Raw genomic sequence first — 18,295 nt, forward strand, 5'->3', positions numbered from 1 at the left:
GGTGCGGTACACAAGGTCCACGTATGGCAGAAGATCCGCCTACAAATTTGCTACAATTTGCGTGGGGAAGTTTCCCACGCTTTCTATTTTTTCAAATGACTTAAAGCGGATGAGTGCTGTCAACTTAAAAGTTCAAATGTGTTCAAGTAACACAGACGATTAGAGTACTATTAACTTTTTTTCATTTTTGAGTGTTTACAAATCAAAAACATTGTTTTACTTGTACTGTTCGGTTTTACAGTGCACATGGACGGTTAGACCGAGAATTCTTGTCGTGAAATTAAAATTCCACTGGAGCTCCAAGCGGTTGTGTACACGCAGCCTTACAACACTGTTTACAGCTCTTTGAGTCACGGTAAAATGTCATTTTTGGTTCATAGCTAATTTAGATACACCTATGGTGTGGGTGGTTGCGTCTTTTTAGGAGTCCGCTGTCTTGGTTTGTATAGAAATGGATATAAGTGACACGTACACGCAAGACGGTGGAAATACGGGACCGACGGTAGGAGGAGTTCCGATATGTTGCTATAGTGACAAAATATTAACTTTCAGTGTTTTACGATGTCTTTGTCATGGGGAAGTGTTTTTCCCCATGCATTTATTCTAGGCTACTGTCAGTGACTGCCGTGAGAGAAGCGGGTTCTGTGTTTTATTCATGTCAGTGACTGACGCGAGAGAAGCGGTGTCTGTGTTGTGTTGCATTGCGTTGCGTTAATTTATTTTCATTGGGCGTACCGTACCGTGCCGTCCACAGCTCTTCAGTTCTGAATCTTGGAAGCTTGCAAGCTGAAGCTTGGCCTCACAGATGCGCTCGTGCCTTAGATCAGGGGTCCCCAACCTTTTACCATGGACCGGTTTGATTCCCATTTTTTTTTCACGGACCGTGGGGGGGGGGGTTCGGGAGTTCCATGTTCCATAGGTGTTGTGCATGCATTACTTGAAAAGAACTAGCTCCAGTTATGTATGAACAGTGAAGGTAACGAACTCTTAAAAACGTGAAAAACGTGAACTTGAAGTGAAAATGGAACAATATGAACTATGAAAATTGAACAACTTGAAGCTACATCTATCAAGTGTAACCATGCTTAACAAAATATAGGAACAAAACATGGGAACTAAACGTGCATTACGAATATAATCAGTGGGAGCCCTGTGCTTGTTTCCCTGCAACAAGACAGTGACACCCTCAGTGTGTTTGAAATGTCCAGTCGATTGCGCAATTTGGTTTTAATTGCAGTCATTGCAGAAAACCCGGCCTCGCATAGATACGTGGTGGGAAATGGTAGCAACGTTTTCAGCGCTTTTACGGCTATCTCGGGATATTCTGCTTTGGTTTTGATCCAAAAACCCGCCAGAGAGGTTTCCTCATACACACTTTTAAGACCACCGTCATTTGCAATTTCGATCAACTGCTATTCCTCCTGCGCTGACATGTTAGGACTATTCGGGATATTGACAAATGGGTTGCGGACCCACTCATTGGTTTGCCGTGGATCTTTGGAGGATGGGAAGTAGCCTAACGCTCAAACTCATTTGAAAGCGCAACAAGGTGATCGCGCACCAGCTGCAAGAGAAAGGGCCCTGCCTCAGTCTCTCCCAAAACCCCCACTACTGTTTGGAACAAATCAAATACACCCCGTCCCCATTCCTCCCCACAAATCAAGCTTGGCTTTAAATGCAGCGACTTTATCTGCCAGTTTAAAGACAGTCTTCATTCTCCCCTGGAGTGACAGGTTGAGGTCATTAAGCAACCCGAATATGCCACATAGGTAAGCGAGTTTTGACGTAAGAAAATAGACCTTGCAAAATGCAAACATGCGTGCAATCAAACAACTGCATATAGGCCTATGCCATGTAAAAACGTGACATTATTGCGAATTAAAGTTTAGTTTGCATGCATTTTTTTAAAACTCATGTCGTAGGCTACGGCCCGGTTAGGAATACGGGCTGCAGCCCGTTGGGGACCGCTGCCTTTAAGGCCTTAGATGGCAGGAAAAATCTTCAGCCTATTAACTGACCACCCAATTCACGTTGGCTGGGGGGGAAGGGGGGCCATCAGACATTTGTGACCAGTTAATCCGTCCCTGCCCCCCAACAAATCACACCTTTCCACCTCTGACATCTTAAAATAACTCACAGACCTATTCAAAAACCTGCGGCATTTTGCCGTGTTTTGAAATCCTATGCAGCTTTCAATAGTGAGGAAGCAATTTTGCATAGGCATAACTAACATGCAATAACGCCACCACAACAACAACCAAAACTAGGCTAATCATTGTCAAAATGTAAATTAAATGTAACATTATTGTGCATCAAATTAAAATGTTCTCTTTTGCAAACAGGCATAGTAACAGAATAATTTAATAATGTTACAAAGATACTACATCAATCCGTATGTTTCATTAGGCTACTAGGCTATTTGTTTTGCCTTATTATTGATTCATTTAGGCTAGGCCTTTTTATTCAGGGGCCGTATTCACAAAGAATTTTAAGGCTAAAAGTAGCTCCTAACTGGCGAATTTAGGAGCCACTCCTAAAAATAATGGGCGTGTCACTCCTAACTTTAGGACTCCTAATTTTTTTCACAAAAAGTAATTCACGAAGCATTTTAGATCTAAAAGTAGCACCTAAAAGTCTGGGACAGCTTAAAAGAATTCGAGAGGACTCCTAACTCACTAAGACCTATTCATAAACAGCTTTTTGTGGCATTTTACGCTGCGATGTTTTGAAATGTGCTATGCGGCAACAGGAGCTTCCAATCGCGAGGGAACAATTTTGCATTCATAAAAGGAATGCAATAACGCCACCAACAACAACCAAAACTACTCATTGTTAACATGTAAATTAAATGTAACATTTCATTGTGAATCAAATTCAAAATGTTCTCTTTGCAAACGTAGCCTAGGCATATGGTGACAGATTAATTTAATAATGTTGCATAATTTAATAATGCTGCATCAATCCATAGGCCTATGTTTCATTAGGCTACTAGGCTATTTGTTTTGCCTTATTCTTTATTCATTTAGGCTATAGGCCTTTTTATTCAGTTATTAATCATCTTCCGTCCTTCTCACTACTTGTGTAGCGCACGCATTCTCCGACCTGTCACCTGTCACTCATCATCGGAAGGGAGGTGTTTGGAATCATTCCCGCGTTACAATCGTCAGCCAATCAAGGTGGTCACTTCAGTCAAGCTCGTGCATGATTAATGACGTCATCTATAGCAACGAAGACTCACTCCTAGTTTAGGAGTTGTCTGAAAGGCTTTGTGAATAACTTTTAAGAGAAAACTCCAAGCTAAAATATTTTAGTGCGATTTAGGAGTAGCCACTCCTAGTGGTAAGATAAAAGCCTTTCTGAATAGCCTACGGCCCCAGTTATTTATCATCTTCCGTCCTTGTGTAGCGCACGCATTCTGAGACCTGTCACCTGTCACTCATTATCGTAAGGGATGTTTGGAATCATGCCCGCGTTACAATCATCAGCCAATCAAGGTGGTCACGCTTGCCCATTTACACAAATTAATGGTCGAATATTACTGATGATCATTGTTATTTAAGAACATGCAGTGTGCGTTTATAGGGCACCAAAAACATCTTGCTCGTAAAAAAGCATCATACCGCACATTGTGGCGGGTCTGTTATTTACTGTAGGCTGCGCAAACCACAGGGCAAGCCTGCATTCGAGGCCTTCTGTTGAAGAATTTTATATAGCCTAAAGCCTGCGCTAACAGTAATCCTCCTGCCCCTGATAGGCCTACCACAGCTGTGGATATGTGTGGAATGTTCAAGTAATAACACAATCCAATGTGTGTCTCAATTGTCCCCCGCTGACCACCTCACACATTTCTCTAGATTTTGCAACGAATTTACATGACACATTGCCATAAAATATGCCAGTTTTAGGACACAGAATAATGTTTGTAATGATACCAGTTAGGCCTACGTTTAACAGTAACTGTAATGAGCTATTCATTGTCGAAGGTGCATGGTCAAGTGAAATTCTTACTTTGGAAAACAAACATTTGCCGATATCATCGCCGATCATCAGAATATTGCTCTGGACTGCAGGTAACTTGTTAAGCCAGTGGTTCTCAAACTTTTAATTCCCCACTTTGATCAAGGGGCATGACTGATGATAGTGGAGATATCCCGAGGCCTTTGCCAGTCAGCATCTCCGAGGGTAGGCCTAGTCTACCCTATTAAAAATAAGTTTTCGATGTCCCAAACGGAGAGACATAGGCTACTTTATTGTTTTTAACGATCTATATGCTACTCACAAAAATGTAGGCATGGGGACATGATGAAGTAGGCTATCCAACTGTCGTGTGTTAAATTATTGTGATTACGTGCCAGTGGTTTTCAAACATGCGTGACTCGGACATCTAACTAAATGCAACAGGCTCATATCGTCCTCGCATTCGCAAAATGAGGACCAGTGTTTTGTCAAATTGCAAATAGCTATTCGTTTTAACGAATTTTTATGATAGTATGCTTTTTGTATAGGCTACTATCTTAATCTTGGAATATCGGGAGGGAAATGGCGCGTCTGCAGTCAGCCAAATATGAATGTAATTCTGCGGCATAAAGCAGATGTATTTGTTTATTGTACAGAAAAATAAAAATGACATGTCAAGCAGTCAATTGACTACATTGCAGTCAAGAAGTAGGGCAAATTAAGACACTGTTTTGATTTGCGTAGTTGCATTGCCCCCAACACTGACAATAACATAGCAGATTTTCGCTACCACCGTGTAGTCAAGCCTTAAGCCATACCCAAGTCGAGGTAATCGAGGTAATGTTTAATTATGCATGATTTATTTTGTTATTGAATTCGTAGGCTGGGATTCCTCTCGGTAACAATTATGTTTGGTAGCCTCCTGCTTTTTCAGAGGGGGCGGCAGTCAGGCTACTGACAGAGCGATGTACAGTGGCAGAGCGATGCACAGTGGCTGAAAGTGGTACTAAAGCTTCACGCAGCTTCACGCCTCGTAATGCGCGAATGAAGTGGCCATTTGAAAGCGATGCCCACTGTACATTATACAGGTAGCCTATAAATGCAGTGAAATGCTTGTTCCACTGACTCCAAGTCTGTGCAAAGGATATATATATATATATATATATATATATATATATATATATATATATATATAAAAAGGGAGAAGAATAAAGAAAAGTCCAAAGTGTTTAGGCTATGCTGGTGCTCCTGCTACAATCCTCATTTAGAATCCTGATAGCCTGGGGGTAAAAACTTTTATGCATTCTCCCCGTGTTGGACTTCAGGCAGTGGTAACGTTTCCCAGACCTTAGGATAGAGAAGAGGCAGTTGTTGGGGTGACTGGGATCCCTGATAATTTTTCTTGTTCTCGACTGACATGTACCTTATGTAAATTTCCTGTAGGTTGGGTAGGGCACGTCTGGTGGTACGTTCAGCTGTTATACTGCCAGTGATAACACTTTCAATGGTGGTTCTGTAAAAGTTCTTCAGTAGTTGTTGAGGTAGCTTGAAGTACTTTAGGCGTCTGAGGTGGAAAAGACGCTGATGACTCTTTTTCACCAGTGAATTAATGTGCTTGGTCCAAGTCAGGTCTTCAGTAATATGGACTCCAAGATATTTAAAACTTTCTACCCTTTCCACTTTGTTGATCATTGATCATAAGTGGTTAATACATTTTATGCTGATCACGCCTGAAATCTATAAACATCTCTTTGGTCTTCATAACATTCAGGAGGAGATTGTTTTCCTGGCACCAGTTAGATAACATGTCTACTTCACTCAAGTAAGCCTGCTCATTGTTCTTTGAAATGAGGCCAACTACTGCTGTGTCATCAGCAAACTTGACAATGATGTTAGAATCATGGACTGCTGTACAATCATATGTGTAGAGGGAATACAACAATGGACTTAAAACACATCCCTGTGGCGCTCCTGTATTGAGAGTAAGGGATGAAGAGATGTGACTACCCACCCGCACGGCCTGGGGTCTACCAGTCAGGAAGTTAAAAATCCATTTACACAGAGATGAATTCAGTCCAAGATCTTCTAACTTAGTGAGTAGTAATACAGGTTTGATTGTATTAAATGCTGAGCTAAAATCTATAAACAGCATTCTCACATAATTCCCTGCCCTGTTATCAAGGTGGGCTAATGCAGTATGCAGTATACAATTGATGGCATCATCAGTAGATCTATCAGTCCAATATGCAAACTGCAAGGGATCTAGATTTAGGGGCAATGATGAGCAGATGTAATTTTTGACCAACCTCTCAAAGCACTTCATGGCTATAGACGTCAGGGCAACTGGACGGTAGTCATTCAGTCCAGCAGGATGTGAATTCTTTGGAACAGGAACAATTGTTGATCTTTTAAAACATGTTGGTACAGTTGACTGCGCCAAAGAGAGGTTGAGTATTTCGGTGAATACAGGAGCAAGTTGATCTACGCAGGTTTTGAATACTCGTCCAGGAATGTCATCTGGACCTGCCGCTTTCCTGGTGTTCACGCTCCTAAATGCTCTCCGAATGTCATGCTCTGAGAGCGTCATGAACACAGTCTCCACCAAAGATTCTAGAACAGAGCAAGATAGATCAGGTACGTCATAGGCATGAAGTACGCTCTGTTTTTAACGTTGCCAGCTGTTTTTTTTTTTTTTACTCGGTAATGAACTGCAAGAACTGACAGTGCAGGCCTGATTTATCTTTTTCCAAGTTTACACTGAATAAGGAGAGGTAAATAGGCCTATTATTTAGACAGAAGTAGCTATTGCACTGGTAAATAGATCACAAATTCCCATTGAGAGACTGTATAGCCTACTGATAAGCTAGCTAGCAGGCAAACTAACTTAGCTAACGTTATATTATCACCATTGTTCTTTTTTCTACCTGTAGGCTATACGTTAACCCTTTGTTCACGGCCTGCTTAAACACAGCGCATAGGCCTAGGCTATTATTATCAATCACTAATAAGGTCAAGATTTCACTCAAGCGTCTGATGTAACTTAAATAAATGCAAATAGTTGGCCTAGGCTAAACACAACCGTGCTTGACACTAATTATTATCGTTTCCATGCAGTCAAACACTCCCAAATTGTCCTGCTTGCCTATGTGAAATGCATATGACCACAGAAGTTCGTTTTCAAAAATCATTAGCCTATATACAGGCTGGAGCCAAATTAAAACATGTCTTTGTAAATGGTTTTGTAAATTAGGCTACGTTTAATTAAAAAGTGTGTCTTGCGTGCGTTCATTCTCTCATTCCCTCACCAAAATATTCCTGTCCTAGGCTGGCCAAGTGCATGAACCCAGCATCGGTGTGCGCGTCACATGAAACACAATTGAGACAATAGATTGACCATATTGTACAACTGCAAAGCCTTATCATAGGCATGTTACATTCATGACATGAAAAGTGGAACTTAGAACGAAAATGAGAAATTGCGCAGTCGGCTAAACGTTTTAAACTTGCACAAAACTGATGAACCCAGCATCGGTGCGTCATAAATTGACCATTGGACAATCCTACCACAAAACCTTTCCATAGGCATGCAACGTTTATGACATAAAAAGTGGAATATGAACGCATTTCATCACACCTGACAAATAAACGGGGCTGTGGCCGCGATTTGACAGATTTATTGAGCTCTCAGCGCAGTGCTGATTTGCGCGTCTTTGACGAGCGTATACGAAGGAAAGCCCTCTAATCGGACGGGCAAGACTGACAAGTATAGGCCAGCCCGTGGCTACGCGTAGCCTATGTCAAACAGGTGCTTTCTCTTCGACCTCCACAAATTAAGCTACAGTTAATTCCGTAGTCGTTTGAATAAGTTTGCGTTGACAACGCGACTGACAACGTTGTGATAAATAGGCATTCTAACTTTTGCAAAGTCAACTTGAATGCATACATTTTGAACAAAGTTGTGTAGGCTACACCGCGCCAGTTGTAGTCTGCATGAAGTTCTTGCACAAGCCACCGTTTTGATTTCCGTAGGGGAGATGCGGGCTGAACCCCCTTGAGGGAGAGAGGTGCAGGGAGAGAATGGGTGCTCTACACTACGCACATCTCTATGAAATAATGTAGCCTAGCCTAATCCATATTTTAAATATTTTAAATAAGCAATCATGGAAACAATAAGTCAATAGGCTAGACAGATATTGTGAGTAGGCCTAATGGACGTTACAGTTATTATGTATATTCAACTATAACGAATTACTGAAATTTAAATTGTAATGTGTTATCTTTAGACTACTTCGTTTCCCAATAAAGTAACGAAATTACAGTAACACGTTACCCCCAACACTGCTATTGAACTTTGGTGGATGATGGACAGATGTCAGTGCCCTAGCCTAATTTACCCTCGGAAATAATTCTACATTGTCTTTATACAATATATTTAACTGGTCTAGACATGGTGTGGTCTATTGGGTTTCACGTAATTTCAACATACAGCTTTACAGAATAAATATTGTTAACATTTACGATCAGCGCCATAGGATTCCCACGGTAGCCAGCGTCTGTGACGACACCTGAGCTTACCAAAATGGCGCCCATAGAGTCATAGAACGTACTTCAACATATCCAACATATTCTCCTGCCAGTAATCTATCTTGCTCTGTTCTAGAATCTTTGGTCTCCACTGGGCCTGGCAGGACTGACGCGCATACAACATGCGCCTGGGTAATGTCCTCCGCGTTTTGGTCAAAGCGCTTAGAATGTGTTGAGTTTATCTGCCAGCGAGGGGTCAGCGTTCACAATAGTGGAAGTTGGTGATTTGTAGTCTGACATCGCCCGTAGCCCTTGCCACATACACCTGGACTCTGACTGTTCAAACTGGAACCGGATCTTTTCCCCATACCGTCTCTTGGCTTTTTTCACCATTCTCCGTAGTTTGTATGCAGCAGCTTTATATTCCTCCATGTTTCCAGATAGAAGAGTTATAAGCAGCAGTTCGTTCATTCAGAGCTTCGCGTATGGAGTGGTTTACCCAGGGCTTTTGGTTTGGGTATGTCTTCATGATGGCTTTGGGAACAGTCCACAAGCTTCCCTATGAACCCTACTACTGCTTCTGTAAACTCATCGATGTTCTCCTCAGATCTGAACACATCCCAGTCCACAATGCTCAGCGCATCTTGGAGCATGTTCTCAGACTCCTCTGACCAGAGCGCCACCTCACGCATGGCTGGAGGCTCGAGTTTCAGTTTTTGCTGTTACCTGGGCATGAGGAATATTGCAGCATGATCTGATTTGCCGAAAGGAGGAAGAGACTTGGCTTTGTATCCATCTTTGAACAAGGTGTAGCAGTGATCCAGTGTCCTCTCCCCTCTGGTGTTACATTTGACGTGCTGATAAAAATCTGGCATGACTTTCTTGAGACGGGCTTTATTGAAGTCACCAGCCACAATCACAGCTGCATCCAGGTTGTCATTCTGTTGCTTTCTGAGAGTCCCAGACAACTCCTTCAGTGCTGTATCAGTGTCCGCTTGAGGTGGTATATAGATGGTGGTGACGATGACTGATGTGAACTCCCGTGGAAGGTAAAATGGCCTGCATTTCACAGGTATGAGCTCCAAATCAGGTGAGCAGTATTTTGCTAGTACCTTGACATTCCGGCTATCACACCAGCTGTTGTTCACAAAAATGCATACCCCCCCTCCTCTAGTTTTGCCACAATCCGTCGTTCTGTCCATACGATGTACAGAGAGAGATTCAGCAGGCTGAATTGCATGGTCCGGCACTGACGGTGTTAACCACGTCTCAGTTAGGCAGAAGATGTTACAGTCACGTATGTGTCTTTGGTATTTCAATCGTGCCCTTATGTCATCCAGCTTATTATTCAGAGATTGGACATTGGCTAATAGGACACTTGGCAACGACGGGCGGTTAGCCCGAGTTCTGAGCCTATTTTGGACTCCGGCCCGCTTTCCGCGATGTTTTCTCCGCTTGCATCTTTTGAAGTCGGTGCGCTCATCGGCATTCCTGAGAATTTCGCTCGGGCAGATTGATTCCGTGAAAAAAGTTATCAAAAAGTCCATTGTTTTCCAGAAAACCAATGTCAATCAGTGCCTGACGACTATACGTTACACGGCCCAGTGCAGTTGGTGTAAATAGAATAAATAAAATAATGGAAAATATTAAATAATAGCACAGTATGATAGGAGCCTGCAGATAGGCGTCCGAACGCGGCGGCGCCATGGCAACAAGTAATTTCAAGTTCATGTTTGTGAAGTGTTTAGACTGTACTATGCTGTGTGTGTGTAGGATTGAGGAGGAGGCTGCTCAGAAGAACATGGCCCAGAAGAAGATCCGTGAGCTGGAGGCCCAGCTGTCTGAGCTGCAGCAGGACCTGGAGCTGGAGAGGGCCGCCTGCACCAAAGCCGAGAAGCAGCGCCGATTCCTGTACGAGGAGCTGGAAGCCATTAAGACTGATCTAGAGGATACACTAAAATGAGGCAATTTCCTAGGCAGGTATTGACTTGGGACTATATTGGATAGTTAGCAACTGGATTTGTTTCCTAGATACAGTATATCTAATAAACTGGCAACTGAGTGTGTACATGTGTTTACATCACATTTCACATTGTAACATTATCACCACCTGACTGAATTTTAAGTAAATCAATTGGCATCTCACCAAAACACTGATGGTGATGCTGATCTGTCTCATCCCTTCTGGATTTTCCACCTATATGAACAAAGGAAACAATACGTTTGAGGTTACTTTGAAGGAGGACATCCATTGGAAACTCCCCTAGCAGAAGGGTCCGGACCATAGCTGTTGCGGTTGACGCATGGACTGCTGCCTTCCAGGCATGTTTGTTGCATAGTACATGCTTCCCAATTTCAACCTACGTGGAAATAAACACTATCAACTCAGTCAAAATTAATAAATTGACCATGGCTGTTGAATAGAGGACAGTAATAAAGTTACATTTAAATGTTCCGATCGTCATTTTTGTTAAAGCAACACCAAAGAGTTTTTTGTACCTTAAAATAATGTTTCCAAAATCGTTTCAGTGGTTCATCAACTTGTGAACTTGGGTGAACGGCACTTCTGCATTCGCTTTGCGGCCCTCTATCGGCTATAACTGCACTATGTAAGTTTGCCATATCGGGTAGCGGGTCTGTAGTTCGATGGAATGAGACATACGAAACTACAAATTTGACTTGCATCTGATGTCGCAATTAGAGATGTAACGGTATGAAAATTTAACCTCACGGTTATAGTGACCAAAATGATCACGGTTTTCGGTATTATCACGGTATTTTTAAAAGTGTGTTCAATATGCACTGCACAAGCACCGATAGGCCTACACAAGCTGAAATAGTTTCAAAAAGTGTCCCGTTCAGTTTTTCATGTTTAATTGGCTATGTGCTTTTAACTTACCCTACCATGACTTGGAGGTTGCTATTACTGTTATTTGGATCCAATGAGTGAGACCAGGCTTGGAATTTCACCATTCTGGGGGCAAGGCCACTTGGCCTTCAGTTGGGCATATTTGGTGGAGGGCACAAAGGCCACATAGGCTATAAAAAATATCAAAGTTGTATAGCCTATTCACTGCAGTAGACCTGCATCACTGTATGAAACATTACAAAAACATGAAACATGACATATTATATAGAACTGCAAATCATCTGAACATCTAATATTTACAGATATCCAGGCTATATTTAACATTTATTTTATATTTGGCCTGTTATGAAATCATGTATTGAACAATTTAAGCACAGTTCAGCTTTAAGAAACTCAAATAGCCTAGATGCATGCTTAGCATTTTGTGATCTACTTTCACAAACTCTTAGTCAGCTGTCCTCTAATTTACCGATATATAGGCGATATTTGTAACATTTATTTTGTATTTGGCCCGTTATGAAATCATGTGGAACAATTTAAACACATTGTAAAACTTAAAGCCCAAATTTGGAGACATCCATGCATGTCGAAATGTACTGCAAATTCAAAAGTGGATTACTCTGGAACGGCTAATTGTACAGGGGACTGCTTTACACCTTTATGTTCGGTAAGGTCTGCTGTTTATTCTGATATGTGGTTTGTCATGTGTTAAACGAAAGGTTCGTGAAGCACCGAGAGGAATGGGTAGGGAGATGGACGAAAACCTTCAGTAGAATTTATGATTAAATTTAATTATATTATTTACGTTTCTCGCGAACCGTTCACCACAGCAATTCGCGGCTAACATCGTTTAAAAGCTGAGAAAAAGCTCTTTCATGTGATACTTGTGATGTCTGTGTGATGAGTAGGCTACTTCGCGAGTAGTTCAACTGAGAAGAATAGGTGAATTTAGACGCACTTTCTTTCTTGCGCTGTCACTTTCTCCACTGCGTAAAAGAAATTAATTTGCGCTGTGAATGCTAAGATTATTTTGACAGGCCATAGGCTAAATAAAATTCGCTATTAGTAGGATGCAAAGCAGAATATTGAAAGAAGGGCACCAAGGGCACCGTGGCCTGTAAACCTCTGATTTTCAAAGGGACATCACGGCCAACGCAAGGGGCAAAAACGTGGCCGCCGTGGAATTCCTACCATGAGTGAGACCAAAGTAAGTGTTCGAAATAAAACTTTAGGCTACTGTGTTCTTCTGATAACGTGAGTGGAATGGATTTAATGTGCACGCGAACATAAAAAGACGCAGAGTGCAAATGATACAGTGCAAGTTTTGCGGTGAAAATGTTCCGCCTTTTAAAATCAGGTGTAGCCTAATCCAATTCGCAGTTAAAACCATCAATTAGACAACTGAATCAGTAGGGTACCAATTTTGCTTCATTGTACCAGGCCTACTGTATGTCAAAAGCAGGCTCGGATGAAGCTGGGAAGGATTAAACACACGGTTTCAACACCGTGATAATCAACCGTGATAATTATGATATTTCAAAAGAAAACGGTAATTGTTATCGTCAACATTTTTATCACGGTTTATCATTATACCGGTAATCGTTACATCCCTAGTCGCAATACATCGTACTTTCATAAATCATGCAACATATTCTACCTTGTCTGTGGACATCTTTATTTGCAAAGCCGGTGCTGGATAAACAAATAGTGTGCTGGTCATGCTGGTCATCTACCGCCCTCCAGGCCAACTAGGCGACTTTTTGGACGAACTTGACACTCTGCTGTCCTCCATCCCTGAGCATGACTGTCCGCTTCTTGTTCTCGGCGATATCAACATCCACTTAGATGCCCCAGGCTCAGCGGACTTTTTGGCCCTGATCCACTCCTTTGACCTCAAACTGGTTCAAAGCCCACCGACACACAAAGCTGGCAAAGAGCTTGACTTGATCTTCACTCGGAACTGCAGCACAGACACCCTCACGGTGACGCCTCTCCATCTTTCTGACCACTTCTTCATCCAGTTCAACGTCAGCCTGACAGAACAGCCTCCGGCTCCTCAGCCGATGGTCACGTTCCGCCGCAACATCCGGAACCTGTCTCCAACGCACTTTTCCTCTGTGGTTGCCTCCGGTCTACCTCCACTCAACACCTTCTCCTCTCTGGAGGTTAATGAGGCCACAGACTCGCTCTGCTCCACACTGAGCTCGTGTCTAGACGAGCTGTGCCCTCTTACCACAAGGCCAGCTCGATCCAAACACTCTCATCCATGGCTAAATGATACCCTCCGATCGCAGCGCACCAAACTCAGAGCCGCGGAGAGGAAATGGCACAAATCCAAACTAACTGATGACCTCAAAAACTACCAGACACTCCTGACCTCCTTCTCAGCCAGCATCACTGCTGCTAAGACAGCTTTCTACAATGACAAAATCAACAGCGCTACAGACACTCGAAAGCTTTTTTCAACCTTCAAATCGCTACTCAACCCTCAGATGCCTCCTCCTCCATCCAGCCTTACTTACCCTCGCCTCATTTTTTACAAACAAAGTGATGGCAATCAGCAGTCAATTCTCTACATGCCCACTCAACGCATCTGACTCAGATACCGCACTCCTACAACCTCTAGGGACTGCTAGATCATCTTTTTCAGCATTCACGCCTCTCTCCGAGAATGAAGTATCTAGACTCCTGACATGCAGCCGTCCTACCACATGCTCGCTGGACCCTATACCTACGAGCCTACTTCAGTCCATCAGCCCGACCATCGCACCAGCTATCACACACGTGATCAATGCCTCGCTAACCTCCGGCACATTTCCAACAGCGTTCAAAATGGCCCGGGTAACACCGTTACTTAAGAAAGCTTCTCTCAACCCTGCTCAAGTCGAGAACTACCGCCCTGTCTCACTCCTGCCTTTCCTATCCAAAGGCATTGAACGAGCAGTCTCCAAACAGGTCTCTGACTTCCTTTCACAGAACAACCTTCTGGATCCAAATCAGTCTGGGTTCAAAAGCGGCCACTCTACCGAAACGGCTCTGCTGTCTGTAACAGAAGCCTTAAAAGAAGCCAGGGCGACCGCTCGGTCATCAGCACTCATTCTGCTTGACTTATCGGCTGCCTTTGACACGGTTAATCACCGCATCCTTCTCTCTATACTCGCTAACATGGGAATCTCCGGTTCTGCTCTCTCCTGGTTTGAATCCTACCTCACAGGACGCTCGTTTAACGTATCATGGCTTGGTCAGCTATCTGCACCTCACCATCTCACCACAGGGGTCCCCCAGGGCTCAGTACTGGGCCCCCTTCTCTTTGCTATCTACACCACCTCCTTGGGACAGATTATCCGTTCGCATGGCTTCTCATACCACTGCTATGCAGACGACACACAGCTCTATCTGTCCTTTCCACCTGATGACCCCTTGGTTTCAGCACGGATCTCGGATTGCCTCTCAGACATAGCTACATGGATGAAGGCACACCACCTCCAGCTGAACCTCTCAAAGACTGAACTGCTGGTCCTCCCAGCTAAACCTACCATACACCACGACATCAACATCAAATTTGACTCCCTGTCTGTTTCACCTACCAGGACTGCAAGAAATCTAGGAGTTGTTCTCGACAACCAACTAAACTTCTCAGATCATGTTGCCTCAGTCGCCCGGTCATGCCGTTTCGCACTCTACAATATACGGAAAATCAGGTCTTACTTAACTCAAGATGCCACCCAACTTCTGGTTCAGGCAATAGTCATCTCACGACTCGACTACTGCAACGCCCTCCTGACAGGTCTCCCAGCCTGCGCAGTGAAACCACTTCAGATGATCCAGAACGCGGCGGCGCGCCTGGTCTACAACCAACCCAAGAGGGCACATGTTACCCCGCTACTCATCCAGCTACATTGGCTACCTATGGCGGCCCGCATCAAATTCAAGGCTCTAACGCTTGCCTACAAAGTAGTCTCCGGTTCTGCTCCCACCTACTTGAATGCCTTCATACAGACATACGCTACCTCCAGACCGCTGCGCTCCTCAGACGAACGACGTCTAGCTCTACCTCCGGTACGCTCAGGCCAATCCAAACTTTTCTCATCTGTTGTTCCTCGTTGGTGGAACACACTGCCAGTTCCTACAAGGGCAGGGACATCCCTCTCCATTTTCAAAAAACTCCTGAAGACCCAGCTCTTTAGAGAACATCTCCTCTCATAGCAACACTTACAACAAGTCTTGCTGATCCTAGCACTCACCAGCCGTCTTAAACGGACACGTAACTGTTAAAAACAGCACTCACTGATGCACTTATTCTTACTGTACTTATTCTTATGTTTTTAAATTGTCCTAATATTGTTGAGAATTGCTCTAAAACTTAAACTGTTTACCATGTTGTTAGTCGCTTTGGTTAAAAATGCGTCAGCCAAATGTAATGTAATGTAATGTAATGTAATGTAAAGTGTGCGTGCGACAGAGGGAAAGTTCTTTGGTGTTGCTTTAAGTGCACTTACTTGGTGTTCGATATGAAACAACACTATTATGTTGAAATTCACACAACTAACAAGCAAGCACACAGTGCACGGCATGAAAGTGTACTGACAAGAGTACGCCATCTGAGTCAGTGATTTTTTGCTGCATTATTATTATGTGCATTTTGTTTTGTGTATGTACACTCACCAGCCACTTTTTAAGGTACATCTAGAAAAAATGAATGCAGTGTAATACACCAGTCCTGCAATATATCCCTTTCATTGACTGAAATGGGGGGGTCAAAGTAATATAAACGTGTCAGTGGGCAATACCAAACACAAAACTGTCACATCCATAACGGCAACTAAATACCATGGCATTGTGTTGGTATTATGGATGTGACAGTTTTGCGCGGAATTGCCCCAGTACAATCCAACAGCACCACAAACTAAAGCATCCTAAATTACTGCACAGTTGAATCAACATCTTTTTAAACTAGTTTTTAACAAATACTGAATAATCTATCAATCCTGAAGCTAAGGTTTATGCAGGAGTGGTGTATTACAATTAGTTTATGCTGGGTGTGCATAAAGTGCCTAATGAGTGAAGTCTTGGAATTCTACAAACTACAACTTACTTGTGTTGGCTCAGAAGGCTGGCTCTGTTCAGGTATCTGAAAAGTGATTATAAATTAGGTACATATTCATTTCCTCTCTGTGGACATAAAAGAAATGCAGGACTAACCCTTAATTTCAGTATCAACATTAATACGGGGGGGGGGGGGGGGGCGCTAGTGCACACGCATGGAGTAGACGTGTTTTCTGTGAGCTCCTGCCAAGTGTAACATTTATTTTTATATAGAGCACAGTGTAACAAATATTTTGCGAAATACCTTTCATACTATTCTTTTAAAACTTTAACTTGACATTTGTATCGTATCCTGCCTGAAAATGACTGACTCTCGAGCAAGACGTGATCCGGCGAGCAGAAAAAACAAGTTTCACTTTTGCTTCTGTGACACGCTGCCCCCACTTTCTTTGTTTCTAGCTGTTGGAGCCTCGGCTGCCTACAGAGATTGTCCTTTTTTTACAGCGTACACAGGATGGGCTGCTGGCGGATCTTGAGAAGAAGTTTGCTGAATGTGACAACAACAGGGCAGCCGTGGCCTACTGGTTAGCACTTCGGACCTGTAACCGGAGGGTTGCCGGTTCGAACCCCGACCAGTAGGCACGGCTTAAGTGCCCTTGAGCAAGGCACCTAACCCCTCACTGCTCCCTGAGCGCCGCTGTTGTTGCAGGCAGCTCACTGCGCCGGGATTAGTGTGTGCTTCACTTCACTGTGTGCAGAGTGTTTCACGGATTGGGATAAATGCAGAGACCAAATTTCCCTCACGGGATCAAAAGAGTATACTTACTGTACTTAAAACGGGCTTGACATTGCGTAAACAAAAGACTATTAATGTTAGAACTGACTCAGTGACAATGAGAATTAGTGTTCCTTCTAGTGTAACATGTACATAAATAGCATTACTTTTACATTTTACATCCAAATTACTTCACTACATTTTATGTTTATTTTAAATCATGACAAACTAATTACTAAAACTAAACATTTTATCTTATCACAAGGAGTACTCCTAAATCGCACCTAACATTTTTAGCTATACGTTTTCTCTTAAAACCTATTCACAAATCGCATAGACGAGAAGCAAGTTAATAATAATAATAATAATAATAATAATAAAAATAATAATAATAAGCTTTATTTGTATAGCATCTTTCATACACAGAATGCAGCTCAAAGTGCTTCACATTTGAAACATTTAACACAATAAACCAACTATGTCCTACAAGTTCTTCAGTCATTTCTCTTCATTGCAGTGGTCAGCAACATATTAATATACCAAGCAATATCAGAAATACAGCGGTCATGTCCATATGTTCTTAGTAATTGTTGTGATTATATGAATTTATATACAGATGTTTAAGGAGCACAACGACCAGAAAACTGGCAGCCTTAACCCTTAATCTAATTGGTTTTATAATAAAACTTTACATTTGCTTTACATCTTGACAATAAATGGTTTTGGTTGTTGGTGGTGTTATTGCATCCCTTACAATGCACAATTAAGTGATTGACAGCTCCTGTAAGTGCTTCTGCTTGTGGAAGGCAAACACACATGACATGCTTACAATTGTTTGTGAATAGTTCTTTGTGAGTTAGGAGTCATCTTGACTACTTCTGTCCCAGAGTTAGGTGCTACTTTTAGGGCTAAAATGCTTCGTGAATTACTTTTAGTAAAAACAAAGGAGTCCCAAAGTTACGAGTGACACCAGGAGCTACTTCTTTGCGAATACGGCCCCAGGTCTAGTTTTTTTCTAGCTTAACTTCTTTGTATATCAGTTCACAGACCTGTGTGGCTCTACTTTTACTGAGGTCTGCACTGGTAATATCCTCAGAGGAGAGAGTGGCCAGCCAAGACCTAAG

The sequence above is a fragment of the Alosa pseudoharengus genome, unplaced genomic scaffold (genome assembly GCF_046254945.1).
Source record: "Alosa pseudoharengus isolate Yale_2024_CS ecotype anadromous, Long Island Sound unplaced genomic scaffold, YU_APseudo_1.1 YU_APseudo_1.1_scf_3, whole genome shotgun sequence".
In the NCBI taxonomy this organism is placed as follows: domain Eukaryota; kingdom Metazoa; phylum Chordata; class Actinopteri; order Clupeiformes; family Clupeidae; genus Alosa; species Alosa pseudoharengus.